The sequence below is a fragment of the Triticum dicoccoides genome, chromosome 6B, assembly GCF_002162155.2.
Source record: "Triticum dicoccoides isolate Atlit2015 ecotype Zavitan chromosome 6B, WEW_v2.0, whole genome shotgun sequence".
NCBI lineage: Eukaryota > Viridiplantae > Streptophyta > Magnoliopsida > Poales > Poaceae > Triticum > Triticum dicoccoides.
Genome location: NC_041391.1, coordinates 132,294,906 through 132,312,617, shown reverse-complemented (window position 1 = coordinate 132,312,617; position 17,712 = coordinate 132,294,906).

Sequence of the window (17,712 nt, the reverse complement as noted above, 5' to 3'; positions counted from 1 at the left end):
GGTTCATGTTCATCACCTGATTGTGTTTCAGCATCAGAAATAGAAATATCATTGGGATTCTCAGGTGTGTCTACAACGGGTTCACTAGAAGCATGCAAAGTCCTATCGTTTTTCTTTTTCTTCTTTTTAGAAGAACTAGGTGCCTCTAAATTTTTTCTCTGAGAATCTTGCTCAATTCTCTTAGGGTGGCCTTCAGGATTCAAAGGTTCCTGAGTCATTCTACCAGTTCTAGTAGCCACTCTAACAGCAAAGTTAGGTTTATTATTTAATTCATGAAGCAAATCTTTTTGAGCTTTAAGTACTTGCTTGGCTTGAGTAGCAACCATAGAAGCATATTTGCTAATGAGTTTAAGTTCACCTTTAACTCTAGCGTCCTATCTTGAAAGTATTGTTCTTTAATTCTCTACCAACATAAGCATTAAAACTTTCTTGTCTAGCCATAAAGTCATCAAATTCATCTAAGCATGGGCTATGAAATTTAGTAGAAGGGATTTCAATTTTATCATATCTATAGAGAGAATTTACCTTTACTACCTGTGTCGGGTTATCAAGACAATGTGGTTCTTCGACAGGTGGTATATTAAGACCATGTATTTCTTCAATAGGTGGTAAATTCTTAACATCTTCAGCTTTTATACCTTTTTCTTTCATTGATTTCTTTTCCTCTTGCATATCTTCAGGACTGAGAAATAGAACACCTCTCTTCTTTGGAGTGGGTTTAGGAATAGGCTTAGGAGTTGGCTCAATTGGTTCAGGAATTGCCTCGGGAATTTGTTCAGGAAGAGTCCAATTATTTTCATTAGTCAACATATTATTCAATAGTAATTCAGCTTCATCGACTGTTCTTTCCCTGAAAACACAACCAGCAAAACTATCCAAGTAGTCCTTGGAAGCATCAGTTAGTCCATTATAAAAGATATCAAGTATTTCATTTTTCTTAAGAGGACGATCAGGCAAAGAATTAAGTAATCGGAGAAGCCTCCCCCAAGCTTGTGGGAGACTCTCTTCTTTGATTTGCACAAAATTATATATTTCTCTCAAGGCGGCTTGTTTCTTATGAGCAGGGAAATATTTAGCAGAGAAGTAATAAATCATATCCTGGGGACTACGCACACAACCAGGATCAAGAGAATTAAACCAAGTCTTAGCATCACCTTTTAATGAGAACGGAAATATCTTAAGGATATAATAATAGCGAGACTCGTCATCATTAGTAAACAGGGTGGCTATATCATTCAACTTGGTAAGATGTGCCACAACAGTTTCAGATTCAAGGCCATAAAAAGGATCAGATTTTCAACTAAAGTAATGATTTCAGGATCAACAAGGAATTCATAATCCTTATCAGTAACACAGATAGGTGAAGTAGCAAAAGCAGGGTCAAGTTTCATTCTAGCATTAAGAGATTGCTGCTTCCATTTAGCTAATAACTTTTTAAGATCATATCTATCTTTGCAAGCAAAGATAGCTCTAGCAGCTTCCTCTTCCATAACATAACCCTCAGGAACAACAGGTAATTCATAATCAGGGGGAGAACTTTCATCATCACTATCATCAATAATAGCATCTTCAATAATTTCATTCTCTCTAACCCTAGCAAGTTGTTCATCAAGAAATTCACCTAATGGCAAAGTGGTATCACGCATAGAAGTAGTTTCATCATAAGTATCATGCATAGCAAAAGTGGCATCATCAATAACATGCGACATATCAGAATTCATAGCAGTAGCATGTTTAGGTGTCGCAAGCTTACTAATAACAGAAGGAGAATCTAGTGCAGAGCTAGATGGCAGTTCCTTACCTCCCCTCGTAGTTGAGGGTAAAATCTTGGTTATTTCGTCTTTCAAGTTCCTCATAGTGATCAACAGATATAAATCCCAAGTGACTCAAAGAATAGAGCTATGCTCCCCGGCAACGGCGCCAGAAATTAGTCTTGATAACCCACAAGTGTAGGGGATAGCAACATCTTTCAAGGGTAAAGTATTCAACCCAAATTTATTGATTCGACAAAAGGGGAGCCAAAGAATATTCTTAAGTATTAGAAGTTGAGTTGTCAATTCAACCACACCTGGATAACTTAGTATCTGCAGCAAAGTATTTAGTAGCAAAGTGGTATGATAATAAAGGTAACAGTGGCAAAAATAAAGATAATAGTTTTGTAGTAATTGTAACAGTAGCAACGAAAAAGTAAATAAGGGAAACACAAGATGTGAAAAGCTCGTAGGCATTGGATCAGTGATGGATAATTATGTCGGATGCGATTCCTCATGTAATAGCTATAACATAGGGTGACACAGAACTAGCTCCAGTTCATCAATGTAATGTAGGCATGCATGACATCTTTTGTCCTACCCTCCCGTGGCAGCAGGGTCCTAGCGGAAACTAAGGGATATTAAGGTCTCCTTTTAATAGAGAACCGGACCAAAGCATTAACACATAGTGAATACATGAACTCCTCAAACTACGGTCATCACCGAGAAGTATCCCGATTATTGTCACTTCGGGGTTGTCGGATCATAACACATAATAGGTGACTATAGACTTGCAAGATAGGATCAAGAACACACATATATTCATGAAAACATAATAGGTTCAGATCTGAAGTCATGGCACTCAGGCCATAGTGACAAGCATTAAGCATAGCAAAGTCATAGCAACATCAATCTCAGAACATAGTGGATACTAAGGATCAAACCCTAACAAAACTAACTTGATTACATGGTAAATCTCATCCAACCCATCACCGTCCAGCAAGCCTACGATGGAATTACTCACGCACGGCGGTGAGCATCATGAAATTGGTGATGGAGGATGGTTGATGATGATGACGGCGACGAATCCCCCTCTCCGGAGCCCCGAACGGACTCCAGATTAGCCCTCCCGAGAGAGATTAGGGCTTGGCGGCGGCTTTGTATCGTAAAACGCGATGAAACTTTCTCTCTGATTTTTCTCTCCATGAAACGGAATATATGGAGTTGGAGTTGAGGTCGATGGAGCCTCATGCGGCCCACGAGACAGGGGTCGTGCCCAGGGGGGTGGGCGCACCCCCCACCCTCGTGGACAGGGTGTGGCCCCCTGGTCTTTATTCTTTCGCCAGTATTTTTTGTATTTTCCAAAACTTGCCTCCGTGGATTTTCAGGTCATTCCGAGAACTTTTGTTTTCTACACATAAAACAACATCATGGCAGTTCTGCTGAAAACAGCGTCAGTCCGGGTTAGTTTCATTCAAATCATGCAAGTTAGAGTCCAAAACAAGGGCAAAAGTGTTTGGAAAAGTAAATACGTTGGAGACGTATCATGCACCCCCGGCGCCTCGTCCTCCTATGCTCCCCCTCCCCCTCCACCACCGGCGCATTTCCGCCCGGAACGTCGGTGCCTGCACATCCCGGTGCACCAAGCGCGGTGGCGCTGGGAGTACAGGTAGCCCCTCCCCTACCACAACGTGACGCTGTCGCACCATTGGCACTTGGATCCCCAGTGGATCCCGGTGCCGGCGTTCCGCAGATCCAGCAGGTGCACGACGACGAGGTGCGCCGGTGCTGTGCGCAGGTCATGCCGGAGCAGCGCCAGCTACCCGAGTACGTCGCCGACTCTCGCAACTGGGAGGCTTGGTTCGCCCTCGAACACGAGGAGCAACAGCGCTCGGGTGTCGATGTCGTCCCATCGCCGTTCCCACCGCAGCCCCCGCAGGTACAGCTGGAGGACGAGGAGGCAGAGGCGGAGTACCAGGCTGCCCTCGAGGAGGCCCTGCAACAGGCGCTGGAGGCTAGCCGCCTCGAGGAGGATGCACGCTGGGATGGGCTGGAGCAAGCCCTCGCCCTGTCGGCGGTGGGGGACTCCGTCCACTCCCCACTGTTCGTGCCGCCACCGCCACCGTCGCCGCCCATCCAGCCCAAGCCGGAGCCGGAGCCGACGCGGAAGCGCTCCCCGCCTGTGCCCACTTGGCCGGAGGAGGCCTACTCATGGACGGGCCAGTATCGCGAGTGGGTGAGCGCGCCCCCGTCCACTTCGCCGCGACGCCGGAGTAGGAGGCCGCCCACCTCAAGCGCTAGAAGGCGCACTGGCTCCGCCAGGAGCAGCCCGACGGCGAGCAGCAGATGCGCTACGAGGCCATGCTCCAGCGCGATGCGGAGGCGCTCCGGCTCGAGGAGGAGGGGGAGGAGCGCGCACGGCTAGCCGCAATGCTGCCGCCCCAGCAGATGCCAGAGGAGGCTGCCCTGGCAGCATACCAGGCGGCGTTCGGGTGGGCAGGCCCTGCTCCCTTCTTCATCGACCTCACCGGCGATGGCGACGGCGGCGTTGACGCCGGGGGCAAGGGCAAGGCTGACGATGTCTAGGGCAGCGTGCGGGGCGGCAGAAGGCGGGCGCAGACTTTTTTAATGTTTTAATTAATGTTTAATTATGTTTAAGTGGACTTTGGCAGGTGTTTGACCGGCAACTTATGTTTAATTATGTTTATTTTAAGTTTATTTCGTGCGACCATTTATTTTGCATGCCTACACATTTGGGTCTGCCCCATCCCCCCTTCCCCCTTTGGGCGGCCAAGCCGATCCATTTGAGAATGCGGGCGCGCACGTCCGCCTGGCCGACCCAAACGGACAAAAAGTGGACAAAAGCGGTGTCCGTTACTCTGTCTAACTTGACACATATACGTTTGGAATACCGGCGTGCATATCTTCTCGCGAGTTGCGGTATTCAAATTGGAGCAGCCTAGTCATGTGTTTTGGCCAATTATCTGGCATGGGCCAGGAGGGGTCTCGTGTGTCTACTGACTACTGCCGTGAGGGCTTTTTTGTTGGTCGTTCGTGGTGAAGTCCAACCCATGGGAGGGAGAAGCAGGGGCGTAAACACATTTAGCTACTTATAATTTTGGCCACAGGAGCCAAACACAGATACAGGGCTTCCGTGATGCCGTAGATGTTTGCAGTTTTATAGATCTAGACTTTCAAGGGAGGAAGTGGACGTTCGAGAAAAAGGTCGTGGGAGGTTCTTACACACGGGTCAGACTGGATAGGGCACTCGGTTCTGTTGAATGGTGTGCACAATTCCCCCTGGCAACTGTTGAGCATCTTACAACAGCAACATCGGATCACTCCCCGATCCTGGTTAAGCTCACCCCTCCGGCTATCAGAAGCAATATGCAGCAATTTTTTGGTATGAATGCATGTGGGACACTCATGAAGAACTTACTCCCACTGTCCAGGGGGCATGGGAAGCAAACGGGCCAAATCATACGGCCGCCCAGGTGCGCGCCAATCTGGACTCTCTGTCCAAAAAATTGGGTGTTTGGAGCAAGACTACTTTTGGTAGTGTACGGACAGAGATCAAAAAGTTGAAGAAGGAATTGGACAGATTGAGAAGTGATCCAGCTCGAGCAGGGCCGAGCCATGTTGAGATCAAAATCAATGGTCGTCTAATAGAACTTTATTTGCGGGAGGAGCTTATGTGGCGGCAAAGGTCGAGAGTGCAATGGTTATCGGAGGGTGACCGTAACACGCATTTTTTTCACCTTAGAGCCTCGATCCGGCGTCATAAGAACTTGATTAAAGCGTTGCGGAAACATGACGGACAGTTGATGGATGACCAGACGGAGATGCATTAGCTAGCGCTTGAATACTATAAAAATTTATACACATCAAAAGGAGTTCAAGGAATGAATGAGGTACTGCTACGTCCATTTTGCATCATGCTTTTATTTCAATATTTATTGCATTATGGGTTGTTATTACACATTATATCTCAATACTTATGGCTATTCTCTCTTATTTTACAAGGTTTACCATGAAGAGGGGGAATGCCGGCAGCTGGAATTCTGACTGGAAAAGGAGCAAACGTTGGAAACCTATTCTGCACAACTCCAAAAGACCTGAGACTCCACGAAACAACTTTTTGGAATTATTAAGGAATTATGAGCAAAAGAAATAGGCCAGGGGGCCCACACCCTGTCCAGGAGATAGGAGGGCCCCCCTAGGGGCATGCCCCCTATCTCCTGGGCCCCCTGGTGGGCCTCCGGCATCCATCTTCTGCTATATGAAGGGTTTTGTCCTGGAAAAATTCGTGGGCAAGCTTACGAGAGGAAACTCCGCTGCCACGAGGCGGAACCTTGGCGGAATCAATCTAGGGCTCTGGCGGAGCTGTTCTGTCGGGGACACCTCCCTCCGAGAAGGGGAAATCATCACCAACGTCATCACCAACGATCCTCTCATCGGGAGGGGGTCAATCTCCATCAACATCTTCACCAGCACCATCTCCTCTCAAACCCTAGTTCATCTCTTGTATCCAATCTTGTATCCAAAACCACAAATTGGTACCTGTGGGTTGCTAGTAGTGTTGATTACTCCTTGTAGTTGATACTTACTAGTTTACTTGGTGGAAGATCATATGTTCAGATCCTTAATGCATATTATTACACCTCTGATTATGAACATGAATATGCTTTGTGAGTAGTTATGTTTGTTCCTGAGGACATGGGTGAAGTCTTGCTATTAGTAGTCATGTGAATTTGGTATTCGTTCGATATTTTGATGAGATGTATGTTGTCTCTCCTCTAGTGGTGTTATGTGAATGTCGAGTACATGACACTTCACCATTATTTGGGCCTAGAGGAAGGCATAGGGAAGTAATAAGTAGATGATGGGTTGCTAGAGTGACAGAAGCTTAAACCCTAGTTTATGCGTTGCTTCGTTAGGGGTTGATATGGACCCATATGTTTAATGTTGTGGTTAGGTTTACCTTAATACTCCTTTTTGTAGTTGCGGATGCTTGCAATAGGGGTTAATCATAAGTGGGATGCTTGTCCAAGTTAGGGCAGTACCCAAGTGCCGGTCCACCCACATATCAAATTATCAAAGTACCGAACACGAATCATATGAGCGTGATGAAAACTAGCTTGACGATGATTTCCAATGTGTCCTTGGGAGCTCCTTCCTCATTATTAGAATTTGTCCAGGCTTATCCTTTGCTGCATAAAGGGTTGGGCCACCTTGCTGCACTTTATTTACTCTAATTACTTTTGCTCGTTACTATTTATCTTATCACAAAACTATCTATCACCTATTATTTTAGTGCTTGCAGAGAAAACCTTACTGAAAACCGCTTATCATTTCCTTCTGCTCCTCGTTGGGTTCGACACTCTTACTTATCGAAAGGACTACGATAGATCCCCTACACTTGTGGGTCATCAAGACTCTTTTCTGGCGCCGTTGCCGAGGAGCGTAGCGCTCTTGGTGAGTGGAACTTGGTAAGGAAACATTTATATTGTGTGCTGAAATTTTCTGTTACTGGTCACTATGGAAACTAATCCTTTGAGTGGCTTGTTTGGGATATCTTCACCCCAACCAGAAGAGCAAAGAAATGCTCCTCAACCTACTGAACCTTATAAAAATGTTCACTTTGAGATTCCTTCGGGTATGATAGAAAAACTGCTAGCTAATCCTTTTGCAGGAGACGGAACATTGCATCCCGACTTACACCTTATCTTTGTGGATGAAGTTTGTGGATTATTTAAGCTTGCAGGTATTCCCGATGATGTTGTCAAAAGGAAGGTCTTCCCTTTATCTTTGAAGGGAGATGCAATGACATGGTATAGGCTATGTGATGATACAAGTTCTTGGAATTATAAGCGATTGAAATTGGAATTTCACTAGAAGTTCTATCCTATGCATCTTGTTCATCGTGATCATAATTACATATATAATTTCTGGCCTCACGAAGGAGAAAGCATCGCTCAAGCTTGGGGGAGGCTTAAGTCAATGTTATATTCATGCCCCAATCATGAGCTCTCTCGAGAAATGATTATTCAGAATTTTTATGCTCGGCTTTCTCTTGATAATCGCAACCTGCTCGATACCTCCTGTGCTGGTTCCTATATGCTGAAGACTATTGATTTCAAATGGGACTTATTGGAAAGAATTAAACACAACGCTGAAGATTGGGGTTCCGATGATGGTAAGGAGTCAGGTATGACACCTAAGTTTGATTGTGTTAAATCTTTTATGGATACCGATGCTTTCCATGGATTTAGCTCTAAGTATGGACTTGACTCTGACATAGTAGCTACTTTTTGTGAAACTTTTGCTGCTCATGTTGATCTCCCTAAAGAGAAGTGGTTTAAATATAATCCTCCTGTTGAAGTGAAAGTAGTTGCACCTATTACAGTCGAAGAGAAGACTATTACATATAGTGATCCTATTATTCCTATTTCTTATGTTGAAAAACCTCCTTTTCCTGTTAGGATAAAAGATCATGTTAAAGCTTCGACTGTTGTTCGTAAGAGTAATACTAGGACCTATACACCTCCTGAGAAAATTAATATTGAACCTGGTATTGCTATGATTAAAGATCTCTTGGATGAGGACTTAGATGGGCATGTTATCACTTTCTTGGGTGAAACTGCTAATGTTGTTAGACCCGATACTAAAACACGTAGACCTGTTGTAGGCACGCCTGTTATTTCTGTTAAAATTGGAGATCATTGTTATCATGGCTTATGTGATATGGGTTCTAGTGCTAATGCGATACCTTATGATCTTTATAAAGAAATTATGCATGATATTGCACCAGTTGAATTAGAAGATATTGATGTTACTATTAAGCTTGCTAATAGGGACACCATTAAACCTATTGGGATTGTTAGAGATGTTGAAGTCTTGTGTGGGAAGATTAAATACCCTGCTGATTTTCTTGTTCTTGGTTCCCCACAAGATGATTTTTGTCCCATTATTTTTGGTAGACCCTTCTTGAACACTGCTAGTGCTAAAATTGATTGTGAAAATAATATTGTCACTGTTGGCTTAGATGGTATGTCTCATGAGTTTAATTTCACTAAGTTTAGTAGACAACATCGTGAAAAGGAACCATCTAGTAAGGATGATATTATTGGTCTTGCTTCCATTGCTGTTCCTCCAACCGATCCATTAGAACAATATTTGCTAGACCATGAAAACGATATGTTTATGAAGGAAAGGGAAGAAATAGATGAAGTGTTCGTTAAACAAGAACATATGCTAAAACATAATCTTCCTGTTGAAATTCTTGGGGATCCCCCTCCACCCAAGGGTGATCCCGTGTTTGAACTCAAACCATTACCTGATAATCTTAAGTATGCTTATATTGATGAAAAAGAAATATATCATGTTATTATTAGTGCTAACCTTTCAGAGAAAGAAGAAGAAAGATTATTGAAAACTTTGAAGAAGCACCGAGCTGCCGTACGATATACCCTGGATGATCTCAAGGGCATTAGTCCCACATTATGTCAACACAAAATTTTAGTGGAGAAGTATGCTAAACCTGTTAGAGATCCTCAAAGGCAATTAAATCCCAGAATGAAGGAAGTGGTGAGAAAGGAGATACTAAAACTCCTTGAGGCAGGTATTATTTATCCCGTTGCTGATAGTGAATGGGTAAGCCCTGTCCATTGTGTCCCTAAAAAGGGAGGTATTACCGCTGTCCCTAATGATAAAGATGAATTGATCCCACAAAGAATTATTATAGGCTATAGGATGGTAATTGATTTCCGCAAGTTAAATAAAGCTACTAAGAAATATCATTACCCTTTACCTTTTATTGATCAAATGCTAGAAAGGTTATCCAAACACACACATTTTTGCTTTCTAGATGGTTATTCTAGCTTCTCTCAGATACCTGTTTCAGCGGGGTATCAATCTAAAACTACTTTTACTTGCCCTTTTGGTACTTTTGCTTATAGATGTATGCCTTTTGGTTTATGTAATGCACCTGCTACCTTTCAAAGATGCATGATGGCTATATTTTCTGATTTTTGTGAAAATATTTGTGAGGTATTCATGGATGACTTCTCCGTCTATGGATCCTCTTTTGATGATTGTTTGAGCAACCTTGATCGAGTTTTGCAGAGATGCGAAGACAATAGTCTCGTCCTGAATTGGGAAAAGTGTCACTTTATGGTTAATGAAGGCATTGTCTTGGGACACAAGATCTCCGAGAGGGGTATTGAAGTTGATAAAGCCAAAGTTGATGCTATTGAAAAGATGCCATGTCCCAAGGACATAAAAGGTATAATAAGTTTCCTTGGTCATGTCGGTTTTTATAGGAGGTTCCACTACAAAAAAACACACTTCCGTGATGATACGTGTTTGTCACAGTAGGTCGCGTTTTTTGTCATGCATGTACATCCATGCCAAATTTATGACAGAATCAAGATAGTCATACCTGTGCTGTCGTAGAAGTGTTCCATGACATTACCAAAATTATCATCACAGAAGTGTCCACTTCCATGATGATAAATCGCGCGTCACAGAAGTGCTTTCGTCAAGGGTGACCGACACGTGGCATCCACCGTAATGGAACGACGTTAAGCTATCGAGTCGGGTTATGGATCTGATAACCTGTTAACAGCCCCGACCAATGGGGATTTTCCATGTGTAAAATCATCATTGGCTGGAGGAAACACGTCTCGGCTCATTGTTGGGACAGATGTCATCCACTCATTGGACAGAAGGCGCCTATGATACGTCGACACGTGGCCCGGCCCAACAGAGGCCCATTCATGTGAAAAGGCCAGCCCGTTTGACTTGGTCAAAAGGTGACGGGCCGGCCCATGGAAAGCCTGTTAATGGTCTGTTCGCATATAGCCCATTTACAGCTCGCTAACCCAAGGCCCGTTACACCCTACCCGAATTAGGCCCAGTAGCGTCATCTGGGCCATCCAATATGATTCCAGCCTGTTTTCACTTCTGTCCCATGTATGGCCCATGGCATCTTTCAGCCCATATGAGGCCCTATGTAACTCTTGGCCTATTAACGGCCCGTGGTGAAACTGGCCCGCAATGAACAGTGTATCACTTTAGACCAATTAACGGCCCGTGGTGAAACTAGCCCGTCATGAACAGTGTATCACTTTATACCCAGTAATGGTCCGTTATTCAGCTGGGCCATTTCCAGTCCATGTTATCTTTCGACCTTCTCAGAGCCCATTTATTCTTGGGCTCATTTCGAGCATTTGTTTACTTATGGCCCGTTACTGTAATTTTCTGCTTGTGGGCCAAATTCAGCCTGTGGCTACAGTCGGCCCGTTTGTGGTCCGTTAATACATTGGGCTGTTTTCATAGCGTCATCAAATATAGCCTATTAACGATGGCCCGTTATGGTCGGCCCATGAACGGACGATTCCAACTCTAGCCCGTTCACGGCCATAATGCGGCCTGTTATTGGCCCATGTTTGGCCAATCGATCATACGACCCGTATAAGGCCCATTGATGATAGGGCCCATAGAAGGCCCATTGTTTCTGTGGCCCGAAGAAGGCCCAATGTTTCTACGGCCCGTAGAAGGCCTACTATTTCTACGGCCCGTAGAAGGCCCACTGTTTCTACGGCCCGTAGGAGGCCCAATGTCACTACAGTAAATATTAGCCCATGGTTATTGTGGCCTAGTTTAAAAAAATAGGTTATTGCAGCCACTAGCAAACCGCGGAAAAAGAACTGCACTGACTACAAGCAAACAAATAAACAAGACAACAAGGAAATAAATAAGCAAGCAACTTATGCTAGGCTATCACGTCTATTACACATATTACATCCACTGGGCATCAAAGTTCACCACCAGTGCAAATATAGGGAACACAGCAGCATATAAACGCCGCGGCAAAACAAGTCCAGAACTGAAACCACTTCAGAAGAGTTCAAGAAACATTATCCTGGGTACCCATAATGCTGGCAAGATGCTTAGCAAGCTTATTATCTTTCTCTTGTTTGGCGCTTAAATCCTCCAGCGCTTGCTGTTGCACAAGAAAGTACACATCTGAATTTTGCAGGGACTTCCTCAATCCTTCAGCTTCTTGCCGCAGCACAGATGACTGATGCCTTTCAGCTTGTAGCTGAGACTGAAGAAGCCGAAGTGATTCAGGCAGCGAGTTCGAAGAGCTTGTGCCAGCGGTACTGGCCAGTAACTCGAACACTACATCAATGCAGGACTGTGGGGTTTTCTCACTGTCTACAAGATCGTTTTTATCACCTTTCTTGGAGACCAACAGGGTTGTCTCACTATCTTGAACCTTATTTGCATTACTTTCTCTACCATTGCATAGTGGGGTGCTCTTCTCCAATATTCTGTTTGCATACTACAAGAGAAACAAGCAGACACATCACAGGTTTAGCTTGTAGTATACCAAACTCATTTTGGTAAACCGGTTCAGTAGTAAGGTGGACAGGATAACAGCATGAAACAAACATATATCTATGTACTATGGTCACTGTATTGTCCATATCATTCTAGTTTATGTTCCCTAATCAAGATAGAGACACAGTTCAACTCATATATTTTTAAGACACGGCAGCATAGACAGAATATAAGTGTGAGAAACTACACAGCATTGGCAGCACTTGTAATGTGCATCACCTGAGAACATAACTGTTTATACAACTTAAACTAAAATCAACATAGAGCAAGAAGTTAGAACAACAATCCAGTTAAAGAAATAGGTTTAAAACATACCTATTGCGCCATTGGAGTTTCAATTGAATCCTTCAAATTCGAAAGTAGTTGGTATGAGTAAATACAGTGATGCAACAGCAAAGGAGTATGGACCATAGCTACGGAATCTGACCTGAGAATAGTTGCTCTTCTGCTTTAAACGTGGAGTTTGGGTTAGCTGTGGTGGTCTTCGTGCTTTGGGCACTGCAGTAGCTTTACAAACTGCTCGTGTGGGGGTACTCTGTGGTGGACATGGTGCTTTGTCAACTATAAGTGGGTTACTATCCGCCGGGGTTGCGGTTAGATGGGTTGTAGCTGGTTCTCTGCGCAACGGTGTAAGTGTGCAATCTGGAAGAGTCTCGATTATGTGTGGTGGGGCTAGTTTGTGGGCCAGTACAACCATGGTTCTATCTGCATCGACGGGTAGCACTGTCTTTTGTGAAGAACGGGTTTTTGCTCCCTTAGATACTGCCATCACCCCCTCCAATTCAAATGGCTGATAAACAAGAAATGAAATTGAACGTACAGACATTGTATGATAGATAGATGTGGTAATTCACATATATGTTGTCTAACCAAACAGGACAGCATGACACAATTTCACATATATGATGCCTAACTAAACTGGATAGCATGACACAGTTTCAGATATATGATGGATAACTTAACAGGATATAATGGCATAATTCAACATATGATGAGTACCTAAACAGGATGACATGACAAAACTATATGATGTCTTTCTAAAATAGGTTGGGATGAAATAATTCACATACATGTTGTCTAAGTATACAGAATGGCATGATATAATTGACATAATTGATTCATATACTAAGCAGCTGGCACTCGCATGTATGATATCTAAACTAAGCAGAGAGAATTCAATATTGTGCATATGATATCTAAACTAAGCAATGCAAGACACCATATGCATCATATGAGAAATATAAACATTGCACTTAGAGCATACACCTCAGGTGGGATATAGGACTGGTCATCTGTCTCTGAATCCTCCTCTGATGAGCTCCCTGTAACCATCGAGATATATGCTTCAACAGGTACCATTGCCTGCTCTGAAGACCTTGTTTTCACTCCAGATTTTTCCATAACCGGCTCAAATGGCTGATACACATGAAGAGTAGTTCAATATACACAGATTGTCGACAAATGGAATACATAATGAAAAAAAAGATGGCATGAGATAATTCACATATATGATGCCTGGCTCCATGGCGGTGCATAATTCACATATATGATAACTGGCTGAAAAACATGGCATTGCATAATTCACATATCTGATATAGAAAGCAAACAGGAGGCATTCACACAAATCATGTCTAATCTAAGCAGATGGCATGGCAATGCAAGACACCATATGCATGATATGAGCAATATAACCCAGCCAAGTTAGAGCATGCACCTCGGGGGGGATACGACTCGTCATCTCTCTCTGAATCCTCCTCTGAGGAGCTATCTGTAACTAGCAAGAAATCTGCATCGACAGGTAGCACTGACTGCTCAGAAGACCTTGTTTTCACTCTAGATTTCCCCATGACCGACTCAAATGGCTGATGCACAGGAAGAGTATATGAATGTATAAACATTGCTGATAAATGGAACACATTATGGGAAAAAAATATGGCACGATACAATTCACATATACGATGACTGGCTAAACAGGATGGCATTTCATGATTCACGTATATGATGCCTGGCTAAAGAAGATGGCATTGCATAATTCCCATATACTCCCTCCATTCCTAAATATTTGTCTTTTTAGAGATTTCAAATGGACTACCACATACGGATGTATATAGACATATTTTAGAGTGTAGATTCACTCATTTTGTTTCGTGTGTAGTCACTTGTTGAAATATCTAAAAAGACAAATATTTAGGAATGGTGGGAGTATGATATAGAAACCAAATAGGTGGCATTCACACAAAGCAAATCTAAACTAAGCTGATGACATATAAGATGTATAATGTAAGCAATGCAAGGCGCCATATGCATGATATGACCAACATCAGCATGCCAGGTTAGAGCAAACACCTCAGGTGGTAAACAGGCATGGTCGGCTCCTTCTGAATCTCCATCTGAACAGTTATCTTCCTCTGGAATACAATCTGGAAATGCAGGAATGCATGTGCAAAACAGAGCATTTGGAAACATAGGATTTCAGTCAACCTGGGTGTTTGGCTCACATGAATTGGAAGAACAGAGGAATGGAGAAATGAAGTGATGCGACGAGTGTACAACCTCTTTGGCATAGCCTTGTGGACCTCAGCATCATTGGGTTGGACGTGGAGGATGGTGATGATGCTGGTGTGACTGTCGGAGGCGGGGAAGAAGATCCGAGGCCTCTGGAAACAGCGCCGAGGGTACTGCTCCGCTGTGATGGACGGTTTCGTCGTTGGAGCAGCTCCGCTAAGGTGTACGGCGACGAGGCTGAAGCATGACAAGACAGACAACTTTAATCTGAAGTGGGACCCTAATATCATCTGCAATAGATGATGTAAAATACATCACCAAAAAGTGCTATATGTAAAACGCATCAGCCGCGCCACGGCCGCTGTGACAGATGTTGTAAGTATTGTTCACTCTGAACTCAACTGAAGAAAATGAACTTCACAGTTGAAACTGAATTTTACTGTCGAAACTGATTGAACTAGTAACAGAGCATTGCAGTAGATGTTTAGGGCATTCGAGCACTAGTAGCAGAGAAGCAGTGATCTAAATCAGCAGACGCTCGAGCAGGGAACGCACTAGCAGAGAGCAAGTCGTGCAGTAGCACCACGAGCGAGTGCTAAAGCAGCAACTCATGTAGCTGCCGGAGGTCATGCAGCAGCAGCAGCAGCGCAAGCGAGAGCAAGAGCAGAACAACAGCACGAACGAAAGCAGGAGCAGTGCAGCAGCGCGACCGACAGCAAGAACAGAGCCGCAGCGCGAGCGAGAGCCGGAGCAGCTACAGCAAGTGCCGTTATGGAAGTCACCGCCGAGGAAGCAACGACATGGGGGAGAGACGCCGTGGATGATGTGGCCGACGACGGTGCCGTCGATGGAGACGCCATGTCTGCTCGGTATCGAGCACCGGCAGCCCCGTGAGATCGAATAAAAGATAAAATGCAGTGGTGAGTGCAGAACCTCCTTGGTGGCGCCGAGTTGGCCTCGGCTTCATCGGAGGAATTGGTGAGGGTGCTGCGGTTCTGGTGGGGTAGGTCAAGACGGTGCTGTAGGGATTTAGGTGGCGCGATAGACGAGGCTAACATCGGGGCAGCTCCTTGGAGGTGGAGGACGGGGTGACTGATCCGGCGGGACGACGAGATCGACAACGGATCCTCATCCGGTGCGGTGGATGAGGGACTGCGAGCTGTTGCGGTGGACGACGTAGTCGGGGAAGAGTCTCCGGCTGGGCAGCGGTCGGGAGGCCGACGGAGGAGCGTGGGGTTTCGCGGGTTTTGGCAGCCTCGGTGTACGAATGGGGGGGGGAGGGGGTGGCGAAGGGGGAGGGAGGAGCCAAGCTTAGGGATGCACTTGTCTGAAATGTAGGGTAAGTTACCAGCGTACCCCCACCGGTTTTGACACCGCGACGTGGAGCTTCATTTCCGGCTGAGGGGTAGAAGGGGGATTTCGCGTGTCTGGGCTGCGGGAGCGATTTCGGATGAGGAGGGAGTTCTCGCGCGCGTCCAAATTTCGGGATAACAAGGCGCGGCGCGGGTTGAAGAAGCGGCAGTTTCAAAGCAGGTGAGACAAAACATACTCGAGCTTGAAAATTTCGGGGTAACAAGATGCGGATTCCTTGTTCGGCAGAACAAACTTAACGTGTAAAAAAATCATACAAGACACAAGAGAGTCATGTCCCCTTTTACAATATTGCTATAGATGCCATTGAAAAAACTACAAGAAAAATGTAAAAAAAATCAGGAGAACATGATTACCCTGCACAGTACCAAATCGATTCGCACTTCCCTCAACAACAACAAAAAACAAATGAATTCCCACCAAAGAAAGAGTAATGTCCCTTTTTATATGATTACAGATGCCATGATCTCGAATTTCAATTTTTGAATCCACATTATGTTGAATTCGAATATATCATTAGGTGACCTTGCGGTTTATAATTGATGTAGTCATACATTTTGATCTTCCATCATATATGAACATTTTACTCCATGTGAACATATATATTGTCGTCTACCATATGGACTAAATTTGAATCAATTTTCCTTATTTGAATACGATTGTTGTCAAGTTATACAATAATTTAAATATTATCTTGATAACAAAAAGACATGCATATAGCAGTAATCATATTTCACTATGAACTACATGTACCATACGCTCTCCAACTCAAATATATGTATCCATTTTATGTTGAATTCAAATCATAGTACATTATTGGTCTAGGTAGTGAGATGTTCGGGATAATCTAAACCCTGTTTTCATACGTATAATTTTTGGCTGCATTGGGACAAGTTTTGGTATAAGCCTCTTGCAAAACCGGAGATTCTCTCAACAAGCCTCATGGTTCCGAGAGGGAACGTGTCACCTTTGTGTGCGAAACGATATACGTTGCCTCCCCCCTGATTTTATTTACAGAGGCAACATAGAACTATATGAGTGCCCTGTTAAATTTTGGAATTATTTCGGGTTTATTTGGCCTTTTTATATATTAATTGAGTTTCTGGACTTTTAATGTGCATAATCTAAATATGAATTGCATGCACATGCTCCGGTGCACCAAAGTGGGTTGAAAAATCATATGTGTGTCCTTGGTTGAATTTTTAGGTCCCATGGAAGAAATGAGAATGAAATTCAAACATCTGGGCGTCATGACTCTGCTGAGAACATCGAGAAACTTAGATTTTAAATTCATGTAATGAAACTTGGCATGGTGTCATGTCATGGCACTAACATGTTGTGGTAAAACATTGGGCCAATTTGGAAGCTCGTGGTTCTAAGAGGGAACGTGCCCCCCCCCCCGCGCCCTTGAGTTTCTTAACAAAGGCAACATATAACTACATTAGTGCCATGTTAAATTTTGAAATTATTCCGGGTTCATTTGTCGTTTTTTTATACATTAATTGAGTTTCTGGTCATTTAATGTGCATAAGTCAAATTTGAACTACAAGCACATGCTCTCATGCACCAAAGTTGGTTGAAAAATCACATTTGTGTCCTCGGGTGAATTTCTAGGTCCCATGCAAGAAATGAGAATAAAATTAAAACATCTGGGCATCATGGCTCGGCTGAGAACATT